The sequence below is a fragment of the Excalfactoria chinensis genome, chromosome 2 (genome assembly GCF_039878825.1).
Source record: "Excalfactoria chinensis isolate bCotChi1 chromosome 2, bCotChi1.hap2, whole genome shotgun sequence".
NCBI lineage: Eukaryota > Metazoa > Chordata > Aves > Galliformes > Phasianidae > Excalfactoria > Excalfactoria chinensis.
The window spans coordinates 51,813,833-51,829,101 of NC_092826.1; the positions used below are offsets into that span (position 1 = coordinate 51,813,833).

The 15,269-nt window shown below is 34.4% G+C and overlaps 1 protein-coding gene across 2 annotated transcripts in view; it reads right to left on the reverse strand.

The window, feature by feature from the left end:
• LOC140248443 (cadherin-19-like) overlaps nt 1–14,961 on the reverse strand; it is a 95,116-nt gene extending 80,155 nt beyond the window's left edge. The window contains exon 1 of one of the 2 annotated variants that reach the window (XM_072329179.1): nt 14,838–14,961. The gene's annotated coding sequence lies outside the window, so the exon portion shown is untranslated. The remainder of the gene's footprint in view (nt 1–14,837) is intronic. The other variant, XM_072329182.1, reaches the window with a different exon arrangement.
• Nucleotides 14,962–15,269: the final 308 nt, after the last annotated feature.

The following is a 15,269-nucleotide window of genomic DNA, read 5'->3' on the forward strand; positions in this document are numbered from 1 at the left end:
ATCAAAGACAAAAAGATGGTAAAGTGCTAGCCAGAATCAAGAGACTGGTGTTGCTTTTCTTTTAAGCATATATTTAAATGCACTAAATTCTTTCATTTGCTCAGTATTTTTTGTTATTTATTTTGTTACAGACTTCAAATGCTGATAAATTAGTTGTAAAGGTCTTTAATTTTGCTCTTCCTTTTATAAATACATTTAGATCTACTGCTGAAGTGCTATTTTTTATTTTTTGAATTAGCAGAGATGCACCCTATTTTGCCAGTTAATAAATATGTCACAAGACATGGCATCTGTAATTAGGAGAGGACAGATACTACATGGAGGACCTGCTGCCTCATTGATTCAGTAGGTTTTAAACCACACCAGAGACCATTTCTTGTATATCCTCAAATAACGAATATCTGAACTCTTATAAACAAATAAATACAGCAATTTACTTATTAAGAAATAGGTTGCATAACAGTCTGTTTCCATATTAGAGCTAATGCATTCATACCCCAAAATTACACAAAATCAAAATATACATCAGAATCACTTTTCTTTGTAGATAAAATTCTAATATGTAACATTTATGATAGCCATCCTGGGCCTTAGAAGTGCAAGAAGTGGTAAGAATGTAAAGGCTGGACCCTGAAATATAACCATGGTGGGAAATATCTAACAAAGGCAACCCAGGTGTGAAAAATAATAATAATAATAATAATAATAAAATAAATAAAATAAAATAAAATAATTAAAGGTCCTTGCAGAGAGGCAACTCATGTAGTTCTACCCAGAAATTATACCAATAAATCCAAAAGGAATGGATAGGACCACTTTTAGCTACAGGGAAAGGAAAAAAGAAGAATTTTTGAGGAACTTCACAACAAAAGCATAGACAAGAGAGAGTTAGGAGGTTTGTGGAAAGAAAGTTAAAATCAAATAGTCTGTTAGAAGCTTAGCATGGGCAGATATTAATGAAAAGCAGGGGGACTGCCTGAAAACAAAAACTGAGAAACATGCAAGGCAATATTCATTGTAGTCCAGAGCAGTGCAATGCATCTACAACGAGGAGAAAATAAATAAATAAATCGGTGTGAAATAATATATTTCGAATTAGTTTTCACCTAGCAGGAAAAACATTTGTGTAACAGCACAAGCAGCACAATAAACTTGTCTTCCTTCTATCCCATTATGAGGGGGTAGAAAATGATATAAGGAAATGTTTTATTATAGGTTCAACCTGATTTTTAGTAAAGGGTTGGTTTGCACTGCATTATTTCAGTTTTGTGTCAGCAAAGCTCCACTAAAATCCTGTATTATCGTAGTGTACAGATAGTCAGCCAGCTGTATTACATTTTGCTTGCAGCAAGAGTTCACCTCTCAGCAAAAGTATATTGGTTGCTGGCATAGCATTTTCAGACTCCTACCTCTGCAATTCTTTTCTCTGCAAGGTCAAAAATGATCCCTGTGGCTTCTTCATATACTAAAAAACATGGGTCCCATGGGAAATCTCAAGATCCCTGTTTCTCCACTGGGCCATCAGGTTTATAATGAATATTCATTTATTAACCCTATTTAACTTTGGTCATCTGATTTAGAAGTTGGCAGGCTACTATGTTCCTTACTGAGTGTTAAGTCACCTTTTGACAAATTTATTAACATACTTAGAGGGTTGGCTCTATTTTAGGTGCTTAAGCTGAATGTATAAAGTTAGACCTTGTGTTAGATCAGTATATGGTACAACCACATTTCATTTCTCTGTATCATAGCTGCAGCAGACCAACTCCTTATGGTGTAGCTATACAAGAAACTGAGATATTAATAGCTTGTTACCTCCAAAGGGAGACAGCAATATCCTCTTTCCTAACCTCAGCTCCTTCCATACTCCTGACTACATGGCTCCATCCAACCCTGAGACACTGCAAGCACTTTTTGAGTTGCAGATCAATTTGATTAGCTAAATTTGGAGAAAAGAGAAAACAAAAGACAAGAAAAACAAGTAAATTTCTGTTACTACAACAAGTCTTATCCACCCTTTACTTCCACAGGCTCTGATGAGAATTTCCCTTCAGCAGACATGAGAGCAAATGTGAGAGGAAGGGTAAGATAACAAAAAGAGGAGATCCTGTATGAAATTAGGAAGAGAAGATGGAGAGGAGAGAGAAAAGAGTATGAGTTCTCTTGCAGCAGCAGAGAACAGTTAGGTCTTACCTGTTGTCTTTGATCTGCATTTTTTTTTTTTTGTTTTGTTTTGTTTTGTTACATAACTACACAGGTCACATGTTAGATTTTCTATTTAGAGATACTTTTATTCAATTTTTAAAACTCTAATTTGTCAATAGAGAGATGTCTGCATTGTGTTTATGTTTACTCACTAGCTCTAAACAACAGCACTTAAGGATAAATATTCCTCTGCTTCCCAAAATTAATAGCATTTGCTAGTTTTATTGAAAACTGAGTTTTAGTTCAGTTGTGTTACTGGGATTACACAGATCCCTAACCCAGTGAGACTGACACAGGCAGCCTCTAGTAAACATATTCGTATCATATCCATATACCAGTAAAATAGAAAAGAAAGTTTCATTTTGCTGCCTAAAAACTTCCCTTTTCTGTGTGAGGTTTGCTTTGTTCACTTCCCTCATGACTTAGTTTAACTGCAAGAAAAAAGAAAATTTGGAGGGCCTTTTTTTTTTTTTTTTTTTTTTTTTTTTTTTTTTTTTTTTTTTTTTTTTCCCTCCCTACTTGAAACTCAGGCTTTATAATTGATCTCATCTTTATGTGTATTCACAGCTGGACACATCTCACTAGAATCAATGAGAGCCTTCAGCTGGAGTTAGCTGTCCCATGTGGTGTTCTGGATTCAAAATCAAGAACTCAGTTGCTGTGTGCTGCTATTGCAGTTTTTCTTTGACTTTGTAAAGAAGTTGGTTTAAATGGATAAAGCTTTGGTTAACATCAGAGTGAAGAGTCAAGACAGGTAAAGGACTAATTTTGAGATTGCCCTTAGCCGTGGGAGCTGCTGTGGGTTTCATCAGGGCACTACAGTAGCCAATTGCATCTAGATAACTTCATCAAAATGCCTTAATCTGTCTTTAATTCCTTGTTGCTTTGATGAAGTTCTCAAACAATGCTTGTTCTATCAATGGCTTTCCTAATGCATCCAATGACATCAGCTGTTATAATCACTGCAGTCATTTAATATGTTTTATGGAAGGAATATTAAATGTGGAAAAATTAACTTCTGTTGATCTGTAAATAAAAATCTTTCCATATGTTTGAACATAGTGGAATTTTCATTGAAATAAAATCAACTTTAAATAAAATGCTATTATACTTAAGTATGTGCCTTATTTTTGCAAAGACCTTCCAGAAGACTAGGTACTGAATTTCTAATATTGAATACGGACAGTAGCTTCTCTATTACTTATTTTGTTGCATAAGTTGAAGGCTAAAATCTGTGGCAAGGGGATGTTTGGCAGTTTACTGTTCACTGTTTGTAACCAAACTGCATATGGTTATGCAGCTAGAAAAGTATGTTTATAAGAATATAGTTGAGAAAACACAATCCTGCTCTGGATGTTGCTATGAATATTTGATGAAAACATAAATTGTGTCTGTGAGACTACAGACCATTCTTCAGTTTTCAAGAGGTGAATCAAAATCTAGCTTTCCAGCTTATAAAAGAAACTGATATGTGTTGGTGACAGATTTTGAATCTGAAGAACAATTTCCACCACTAACAGCATAGGAGTAAATAGGAAATTGGAGCATGGCTCATATAAAAGATAACAAAACTGTAGAACAAGATACAAGGAAATGAGAATAAAGGAAAGAGTATAAATGAGTTCAAGAGATTTCTGGGACAATTGTTTCTCAACAAGGAAGAGACTGATGGATATGATGAAAAGGTAGGTTGAAATGTAGGAATAAGATAAACCTGGGGGCTGGGGAGGAGTGGAAAGTACACATGCTGAGCTGCTTGGGCACTTTATATTTCAAAAGTGTCTCATGTTCACTAACCTCTGATAGAATTCTTTATCACTTTGATTTGATCTTACTGCAGGGTGCACTGTGGCAGACTTTTGCCAGAGCTGCCCATTGCTTCAATGAGAGCTGTTAGCTAGAAAGTGTGATGCTGTCTTTAATTATTTCCCTTGAAATATGGTGCCCTATTGTGTGTATTGCATATTATTTTGAAATAAGATTCTTGAGCCTCCAAGAAAACCACATGTGGCCAAGTTTAGCTGAGGCAGTTCTGGGTTTTAAAGTGCTGTTTCAGGGGACATTTTCTCTTTTCCTTTTTACAGAACCATTCATATGGCTCGATTTCCATTTTGGTAATCAAAATGTCTATGATGTATCAACTATTAAGTACTTGTTTTTCAAGTCATATCATCACCCTGAAAAAACAGTGTTTCAAAGCCCATTTTCACCATTTGTATGTTGGGATAGCTATTATGTGAAGAGAAATTTGCCAGGTTGTAATTAGTGCAATGGGTTTACAAGCTGGCTTAAAAATAATGAAAAAAATAAGAAAAAGTGGTACAAAACACTTATTGCTGCCACCAAGAACAGGTAACTGTAAGCACAGTTCTTTCTCTTCTCACTTCCTTTCCTGTTTGAAAGGCAGCAAACCTTTTTTTTTTTTTTTTTACAGTAGACTTCCTGGATGTTTTCTACACTAGTAGGAGCTCATGGAAGTTCAGAATTTCTGAATCAGACTACGAAGATAATAATCTTGATATATAATGCCTTGCTTTCACTTTGTTCCTAAGCTCTCTTTCCTGTTGTTTTCAACTGGAAAGCAGCAGACCCAACATACCACTTATGTGTAATTAAATAGACTGTATTATCTGATTTCAATTGGCATGTGTTCTCTGAAGAGAACACATACACTGTTAAACTTAGAGACTGCTTGTTCTTTTCAGTTGAAGAAGTAACTGAGGCCACAGTTAAATCAAGAGAGAAATTTTGCAAAGAAAAAAAGGGAAAACTGATTGCATCTCTACTCTTTCACTTGATTTCTCCTGCTTTATCTATGACAATGACTATCCTCAGTCTTTACGTTATATGCATAAGTAAATATCTGAACCTGAGGAAGCCAAAAAAGATTGTCTTTTTTGTTTATTTATTTTGTCTTGTTTTGGTTTATTTTGTTTTTGATCAGGTTGCTTTTTTGTTTGTTTGTTCACTCCAACACAGTCATTCTAAAGTTTGTATGCCATCCCAGCCTTCTGAACATATTTGATCTGGCTACTATATTAACTTTGTTTCCTTAAAGGAGCTTGTATGTGGTTTGTGAGCTCTATCTGGAAACATAGCTAGGGTGATGATCCTCTCAGGTTGAACCTGCATTCATCCAGATCTCTGGCTGTGATCCAGAAAAGCATTTAAGGTTAGTTTATCTTTAAGCAGTATCCCAGTGAAATAAGTGGCATGACCTATATACTTAAACACACAGTTGAGTGCTTTGCTGGATTGCAGCCAGTGACCACAGTGCTCAGCACCTTGCAGGACTGAACTCCCTATCATCTTCAACACTGGCCTAATGCAAGATATGCAGAGATGTGTGAATGGGTGTTCTTTATAGCTGGGAGGTTAAATAGAGTATTATTCTCAGGATTACTTCATATTCCATTCAGTAAAAGACATTCTCTTGCTTCTTATAACTCTTGCCAATTGTGCTAAAAGTGAGGATATTACAATTCCAAAAGAATCTCACTGAGCCTGTCATTCTTCTTTCTTTTTTTTTTTTGATCATACCGAACTCCATAACTCAAGAGAATCAGGTCAAGCTGGTGTTCTGAATTAAGGTAATTTGTTAACACACGTTTTTTAAATCCCTGCCATATTCTGCTGACAAAGGCTGATTTAATATTCAACAGATTCAACACATCTCTAATGCCAGTATACATTCTAAATGAATGGGTATTTTACACCTTGGACTACCTTGAGCCATTTGGATCTGATTGAATGTTAAGAGCTTCAGGCAGACAAAGTTAAATATTTCTGTACCTGAGCAAGCTTTTTTTAAAGCTGTTTTGAATAGTGAGTCCTACTACTCCACTTGAAATATCAATCTACTTGAACATTTTCCAGCAGAAAATACAGAAATAGTCATTGAGGTCTGATTAGGTGTGTTACTGATTTGGGGACATATTTAGTACATTGAATATTCGTAGTTGTAAAAGTATGAATTCATTTCAGCAAAGAGAAAGAGGTTGCAAGTTTTCACAAAATGTTATTTTATTCTTTTATAAAATTCAAATGTATGTCAAAACTGCTCACTGTGTTGTCTCTGCCAGATAGAAACAACCGTAATGTCTGCAAATGAAGTGAAATTATTGATGCATATATTTATATACATATATATGTGTATATATAATTTGGCTTTATCACAATGTATTTAAAGGTAATCTCAAATCAGTCTACTGAGAGTAACTTTGGCTATAAATGTGAATTTGTTGGAGAGATATTTTTCTCCTGCTTTTTTCTTTATTTCCCTTAAGCATCCTTGTGAAATTTAAGTCCGTATCTTTTATCTAAATATCAACCAATCTGACTTTTTGTCTGCACTGACTAATGATACATTCCAACTATTATTTACTTGATTATAAATTCTGGTTTGATGGGATACAATCACTTTTCTGTTCTCAGCTACCCACTGAATGGTGACATTACTCAGAATTCCATTTAGATGATGCAAATGACCTAATCGACTTGTCCTCTACAGTGGCAATAACTGAACTCAAATGTCAAAGTAATCTTCGTAAACAAAATCTCTCTCATGTAACTGAGATTATGCTAGAGGAAATGTAGGAATATTTACCATAGAAACTTTCCTTTATATTATATAGGTGTAAACTTTCATGCTCATGTTATGTATTGACATTTAAGTATTTCATATTCTAAGCAAAGAAGAAAGAAAAAATACAGAGCAAGTAAATAAAAAGTTAAAGCCAAAGTACATTTATTTGTTTATGTCTTCTACAGTAAACTATACCTTTATTGAAAGGAAAGTTTGAACAAACTTTATATGCAGCTAATATTTTTTCTTTTTTTTTTTTTTTTCAACAGCTGATCATAGCTGGTTTGTTTTCTCTCAGTATTTTACCTCCAATAAAAAGCCTGAGTCAAACAAGCAGTAAATAAGCATTAGCAGTGTATTAGTAGAAATAACCAAAATAATTTGTATTTTTTCATACGTTACAATATGAGTCACATGCCTATATCCAAATTTACTTTAAACTGTACAGCTTGATATCACTTTATAATTAACAGCATTCAGATTGCTAGGAAACAGCTGCCTGCTTCTATTAGAAGGCCTGTACACCTATGGCTGGGCTTGTTGTTGTTCTAGTAAGTATTAATTACATGTCTTCATTCATGCCTTGCTTACTATATAGGCTTTCATGAAACTGCCACATAAAAGATGGACACTGTCTTCTGGTTTACGAGGTTCCTTTCCAAAAAACAATGCTTAAAACTCCAACCTAGTCCTCACACGCACAGTGATTTGGTGACACCGTGCAGAACATAGCAATAAGAACTGGTGATGATTGGGCTACAAGACTGTCAAACTTGTTCTTTCTCTTCAGTATAATTCTTGACTAACTGTGAGTGAAATTTTACTGTTTTGGAATAATTGTGATACAATACTAATATGGTATTGCTGCAAGAGTAAAGTGTAGTATATGCAGCTAGCAGTGTTATCCATACTTTATCACAACTGCTCCCACTGTCCAAGTTGTCTGTACTTTTGATTTCAGGAAGATTCATATGTAATTTCCTTTCTTTCATAAGATTATCTTGCTGACATGTCCTGTGTATTCTTTTAAGTTGAAGATGAAGGCTGACATCTGATGATCTGCAAACTGAATTGTATTTGAGAATTCTTTAGGGAAATCAAGAGTATTTGGTACATTACATTTGTGGTATAGTTGTGGGTGAGGGACAAAGATAATAAGCCTATACATATCAGTGTCCATAATAAATGTTTTAAATTCTTGTTGATAAAATTCACAACTGCACAGTCTGTAGCTTAGATACACCAAGCTGGTGTTGCAGAGCTTTCTTTGTCCTATCACTATCCACTCTTGTAAACAGCTGTTCCCCCTCCTGGTCATATGCACCCTTCAAATATTAAAAGGTCACAATGAGATCTCCCCAGAGCCTTCTCTTCTCCAGGCTAAACAAGCCCAGTTCCCTCAAGCATTCTTCATAGGAGAGGTGCTCCATCCTTCTGATCATCTTAGCAGCCCTTCTCTGGACCCATTCCAAGGGCTCTGTGTCTTTCTTGTACTGGAGGCCACAGGTCTGGAGGCAGTACTCCAGATAGGGCCATGCAAGAGCTGAGTAGAGGGGGGACAATCACATCCCTCTCCCTTTTGGCTCCTAATGCAGCCCAGAACACAGTTGGTCTTTTAGGCTGCAAGCACACACTACTGGCTTATGTCCAGCTTTTTGTCTACCAGGACTTCCAAGTCCTTCTCCACAAGGCTGTTCTCGAGGGGTTCTTTGCTCAGTCTTTTTAAACACTTGGTATTGCCCTGGCTCAAGTGAAACACCGCGTACTTGGCCTTGTTGAATCTCATTAGGTTCATATGGGAGACTTCTCCAACCTGTCCAGGTCCCTCTAGATGGTTTCCCTTCTCACCAATACGTCCACTGCACCAGTCATCTTGGTGTCGTCAGCAAAGTTGCTGAGGGAGCACTCAATTCTTCAGCCAACTCAGTGAACCAGGCACATACAGAAGTCTAATTTTTACAGGAAGCAAAGTCTGAGATCTTCTTCAATAATAAGGATTACAAAAAATAAAGAAGAGTAAATAGCGAGTATGGAATTCCCAAATGAAAATCAAAAAAGAACCATGTCAGCATTGGTTGCATTTGAATCACAGCAGTAACATGAAATTTGCATTTTTCATGCAGCTATACAAATCAAATATTAAATATTTAATAAAACAATTAATATTTATTAAATTAAATGTTATCCTCCAGCAGTATATGAAGATATTTACTGTAGTCTAGAATTATTCCATAAAATTAGGAGTTGTATATTATTTTAAGTGCTGCATTTATATCTTTGATCTGACCATAGCTTACAGTTACAGCTATCAGCCCAGATTGTTAACTTATATTTATTCTCAGCAGCCCAAATTATATTTATATTTAGAATTAAAAATTCACCCATAAAAATTCTGAGGCATGCAAAGCGTGACAAAATCAACTAAAGACAATTCACTTAAATTGTATTTTATCAATTACAGATGAAAATCAGCCTGAATATTACTTTTTACAGTACTATTACTGTTTACTGCCTCTGCAGTCTTCTGATATGTATTTATCTTCTGCTCATTTTTTTTCTTTCAGATTTATGTGAAATGATAGTAATTTTAAACTTCCTGTGTGCTTGCCGCAACACCCTTTGCAATCAGATGTTAAATGGCCTGCAAGAGGTAAGCCATGTCATCATTTCGCTGCAACTTGATGCTTCTTTTGGCCTTGTATTAAAGACCACCATGTTTTACACACACAAAACTGTACTGATACCCAATCCTACACACTTCAGACTTCTTTCTCCAGTTTTTCGCATTCTGTAATAAGAAATAAAATTTACAAAAGAAGCCTTGAATACAGAATGAAGAAATCAGTTAATTTATGTCTACTCGCACAAAATCGTAGCTGTATTTTCTACAGCTTTAATGAATGTTTCCTGAATGTTTGGACTCTGCCTGCCACAGCTTAACAGAAGAGGACACTGAAAATATAAGGAATGTATTTTCATTACTGAAGTAAGTACATACATGTATCTTCAAGACTATTCCCTAGTTTTGATAAGTAGGATGTGACTAATTAAATGATGATGAGGCCATTTATCAACCCAGTGTAGCAGGGAACAACAGACATGACATCACCTTTAAAACCTAGAATCTCAGAAGGGTTCCAAGCAGCATTATAGTAAATCTGGGTATGCTGAAATGGCAAACAAAAGCATTTATGGTAATAGAATTTTGTGGGTTTGTTGTTGTTTCTTAAATGCTGAAAGGTTAAATATAGATTAATTTGACTACTGCATTAAAAAAATCTTTCACGTGATGTGGATATTTACATACAGAATATACACATTTTCCGAAGTTCTATTCAGCCTAGGCATACTGTGAAACTGTGGAACCTTTGCCTGCATCTGCAGGAGAGATTTCTAACACTTTTAGAAAACAAAACTTTGCACTGAAAAAGCAAAGATTACTCTTTGTTAAAGGAATAGTTCACACTGTAAACTGTTTTATTCATTATAATCTTCTCTATACCTGTGCTAGGTATTAAAAGGCTTGGCATAGCATCTCATTTTCTAGTTTAGTGTGATCTTGGTTTTTCAGTTTCCTAAACAAACTTCACAAATTTGTGACACACACACGCAAAAGAGTCAGTATTTGTTTCACTAGTAGCCTGAAGGAATGGATGCTCGAACACATTAAAGCTTGCAAGAATGAAACAAGTTAGGAGAGGTACTGCTGTAACTTTCTGTACTGCTTAGTGTATCAGTTAAATACTACTAGCATTATGTAATGCATGCACACATGCTTTTATACAGATTTACTTCCACTGCTTTGAGAAATAAAATGAACAAACAAACAAACAAAACAGCATTCCTTAAATGTCACTTCATATAAGAAAATGAAAGTTCTGTTCTTTGAGCAAAGAATGTGTATTCAAGACAATAAAAGAGATTGTTTAAGCAATTTTGAATGTTGCTACTCCTGCTTGTTTCCTTGGGAAAGCTACTTATTTCTATTATATCTAAACCATTAAGGTTTTCTGTTTTTGTTTGTTTGTTTGTTTTTGTCATATTTGTCACATTATCTCCACGGACTCTATGTGAATTAACAATGAATTGGTAAGTTTTTGATTAAGGCACAGACTGGGAAAGATAAATATGAAAACTTATACAAAGAAAAGCACTTCCAGTACAGAAATGTTATTTTATGGTGAACTTAAATAACAGAAGATATTGGTGATAGATATAGCAAATGGTATCATTTAAGATTGATTTTTATTGTATGAAAGATCAATGATCATGTTTCTCAGTGATATTTTAATATGGGAAGATATCACATGACGTCTCTTGGCTGTTTAAACAGTTTATTCATTTCTCTTTTGCAGCACATAAGAAGGTTTAAAACTGTGGAATAATGGATGAAAGATGATATTACATTGTTAATGTGTTGGTGGAATTGCAGCAGAGGTCTAAAAACATTTTCTGAGTAAATTTTCGTATCATTCAATCTCTGGGAGAGTTATCATTAACACTCTAATGCAAACTGCCATCAAGAATATATCTGTATTCCTTGTTATCTAGTTCTGATGTAGATAGATATACAGCTACACTTTTGTATGTGTGGTAAAATTATATAGAGAAAATCCCAAACCTCACTTTTCCAGAAGAAAAAAAAAATAAATAAATAAATAAATAAAAAAAAAAATCACTGTTAAATTTAATGAAAGACTATCTGATCTTAAGACAATTTTTTCTTTGTGTTTAATAATCTGGTTTGATTAGCCATTAATGTACTAAATTTCATTTACAATAAATCATTCAAATAATTTAGTGTAAAATTTTAAATACAAGTGCGTATAAAAATTCATTTAATATTTAAAATTATTGCATACATCTGACATAATTCACAGTCTTCGTTATGACTGTACTGGTATATAAATTATGTGTTTGTATATATTTTTGAACATTTTGGAAAGATGCATTTATTACTAAGAAGAAGCAAAACAAATCAAAACAAGAAACTCAATCAATCCATAAACAGATTTCCATAACAGGCTCCATTTTTCAAGTACATTGAAAACAAAGGAAATAGATTTCTTATCCATTCAAATTCTTGGCATGAATTCCTCTTTATTTGTGGATGGTTGACCTGACTGTCCAGAAAAGCAATGATTTATTTATTTTTGATGTTTCACAACAGTTTATTTCTAGGAAAATAGATGAATAGTTCAGAAGTCTTTACAGAGATCAGGCTGAAGTGTGTTGATAGCTATATTTTGCCTCTGTAGGAGGAGTGGAATTATACCATATTCACCGTGTATGCTGAGACCGAATGTATTGTTCATAAATACCATTGTAGGATTAGTTGTACCATTTTTGTGTACAATAATATACAAAAGTTTCTAGACAGATAAAATTTACAGTGGTACAAGTGAGCCATCCTGTACTTTAAAACATCAATAAAGGGAATATGAGTCTTTACATCTCTGAAGAGGAGCAAAAAATAAATATTTGTGGGTAGTATACACTCCATAAGTAAGAAAATTGAGTAATTTGAAGACTAAGACCAGCTAGGCAGGTAGTGTGAAAATAAAGACCGCTTTTATTAAGGAAAATGAAACTCTGCTTCCATCAGAGGGATCATACTATATTCAGGCTATGGAAAACCAGTTGCTAGACTATGAATTATACACTATTAGTTGCTCATTCTGTGAGACTTTCAATTTTATAGCACAGGAAAATATGCAAACTGTTCTGCCTACCCTGCAGCAGTTTGTATAGGAATACTTCATGCTTCGTGAGGCAGTAAAGATTTCACTGTTGTTGTTGCTGAATTCCCATTGTCATAATCCTTTTTTAGGCCATCATAAAAGTTACTGTGATGAAATGGACTATGCACCACCATTGTGAGAGGAAAACGTTTAATGCAGTCCAGACACATAAAAATCTTCAAACCTTTAAGCTCTGTGTGATGCAAGGATAAAAATGTGATTCCACAGTAACAACAGGAAAGAATAGACAAAGATACTGATTACTCCTCCCTGTTGCCTTCATGATCCTTTCCTGGGGAAAAGAACTAAGAGGATTTTTTACTTCCATCCTTATATTTCATAACACAAGCCTTCCCTCAGTAAGCCAGGATAGGAAGGGTAATTGGACCATGTTTTCTACCATGTAATGACCCCAAAGCAGAATGCTGAAGCTTTCTCTTGGTTAGTCACCCTTATTATGCAGTACAAGAAGTGAATGGATAAATATCCAGTACTCTTCTGTCTCAGCAAACATTAGAAGAGTGAAGTATGTCAAGCATGATAAAATTGCTATGATATTTTGCAGAAAGGCCTAAAATTTTTGGGAGAAATTGAACAAAAATATCATGCTGATATTTCCAGGCACTCAAGACTGAAAGGAAAAATATAGAAGTTATTGAGTACAGTGCTCTGACATTATATCATAACTTGAATTGATCAAATATGTCAGTGATAAATTGGATAACAAGCCATAGAATAATTATAAACTCTTTAATTTATTCTAAAATTATAAATCAGTTTAATACATAGACTATGTTCTGATTATTAGTATTGTTCTTCTGGTAACCAGAGAAATTACTTTCTGGACAGTTTATACTTAAACATTGCTGTTCTATACTCAATGTATTGGTAATCAACAGAGAAGGTATAAATTGACTTGTAATATTCTCTGCTTATTTTTTATAAAGCAAAGATGAGAAATAAAGTATATGACAAAGACTAGAGACAATCTTGATTAATTTATTCACTTTCCTATTCTTAGCATTAAACTATTAAAAATAAATAAATAACTAAAATCCCTGGTCTATAAAAAACTGAATTCTAGAAAAAATAAAAATTAAGCACCCACACCCACAAAGACTTACAGCCTCTAACATTTTTAATTATTATTTGATTTAAAAATGCAGGTCTTTCTTGTTTTTCAACAATGAAATAATTTCCAGAAAAGAACGTCATTGTATTCAAACAGATAAATCTGTAAAAAGTAGATGTGTAAATAGTTTTGTACCAACTGTGAAAATGTTTTAAAAAGACATTTTTTGTATGTTTGGAATCTGTGTATCCTCAACGTTGAAGGCTGCCTCTTCTGATAAAAAATGATCAACCAAATCTGCACTGAAATGCCTGTTAAATGTCCTTACTGTCCCGTGTCAGTCTCAGTTTGTCACACTTCAATACTCAGAATTCTTATGTTTACAACCTAAGAACAGGATCGAGAAAGGTCTATGATTTCCTTCAAAAGCTCCTCCAGTTTTCCTGGTATGTGGTTGGAGCCTAGTCCAAGATATTACAACCCTTATTGACACCTTCTTTCACACTCCTGTGTCTCAGAGCCAATTATTATTACTTTTAATTTAATGTTTGCCATATGGTAGTCAGTTTAGATTATAATACATGTGTTTCATCATAACTATGATCTGACATAATTCTGGGCCAAACCCCCCCCCCAAGCCTTGCAGTTCTTACATGAACTACTGAACTTCTCATAGTCAGGATTAGAGGATGATTTCAAAATCAGATATTAAAGAATAGAGGGAGCCAAGTTTCATAATTGAAAGGTAATGGCAGAAGCATTCATCTGTGAAGTGTATGTGTGTTTTCAATTAGTTGAAAATGTTCTTTATACAGCTCAATATATGAGACACATTAGTTTACAAAACCCACACAACCTTTCAAACAACAGACACTTTTTAGGACAACCTGGAGTATTTGAAACTGAGGAAAACATGTGAAGTAATAGAAGAGAGAAGAGGAAAACTATGCTAGCTATTATGATGAAAAAAAAAAAAATGGTTCAATGAAATACAGTTACTTTCTAACTATCAAACTTATCCTATGAATATGCACAGAACTTTCTCAAAGGTGCAGGACAATTTTACATGTACTGTGTTTGTGATCAACTTTATCTATACTGTCCCATCCTACACACAAGAAAGTTGGGGTTCTGCTGCTTTCAAGACCAACCTCCTCTTGACTCCCTAAAAGGAATCAGAAACAAGTGCTGAAGTTTAGAGGGTAGACATGCCATTGAAAAATAAATCTCATACCTGTTCTCTTTGTAAAATCAGCTGTGCCCCACTGTCAGGGAAATTCCTCTTAAGTTCCTTATCTCTATGTGTGGTTGTGTCTCAGCGTTCACTCCTTTTGTACATCATTTACCACTACCAATGCTGGGAGCTACACTAGCACATGTAGAATATGTATTGTGTTTTGAATGAAAGCTCGCCCTGTTACTTTTAACAATGCCAATTGTTCTAAAGACCAGCACTCTGTTCTTGTCTTTGGTAGTTAGAAACATTGCTGGCTGCAGTGAGAAAGGGTTTTGAATAAACAGACAGCAAACTTACTTCTATATATAATCATTACATAAATTTGTATTTTAAACATTGGAAAGTTTTAACATTCCTTACTTTGAGTGTCAAAATTAGAAGCCTACTTTATAAAATGACAGAAATTGTCTAAGTATACACCATTTTCAT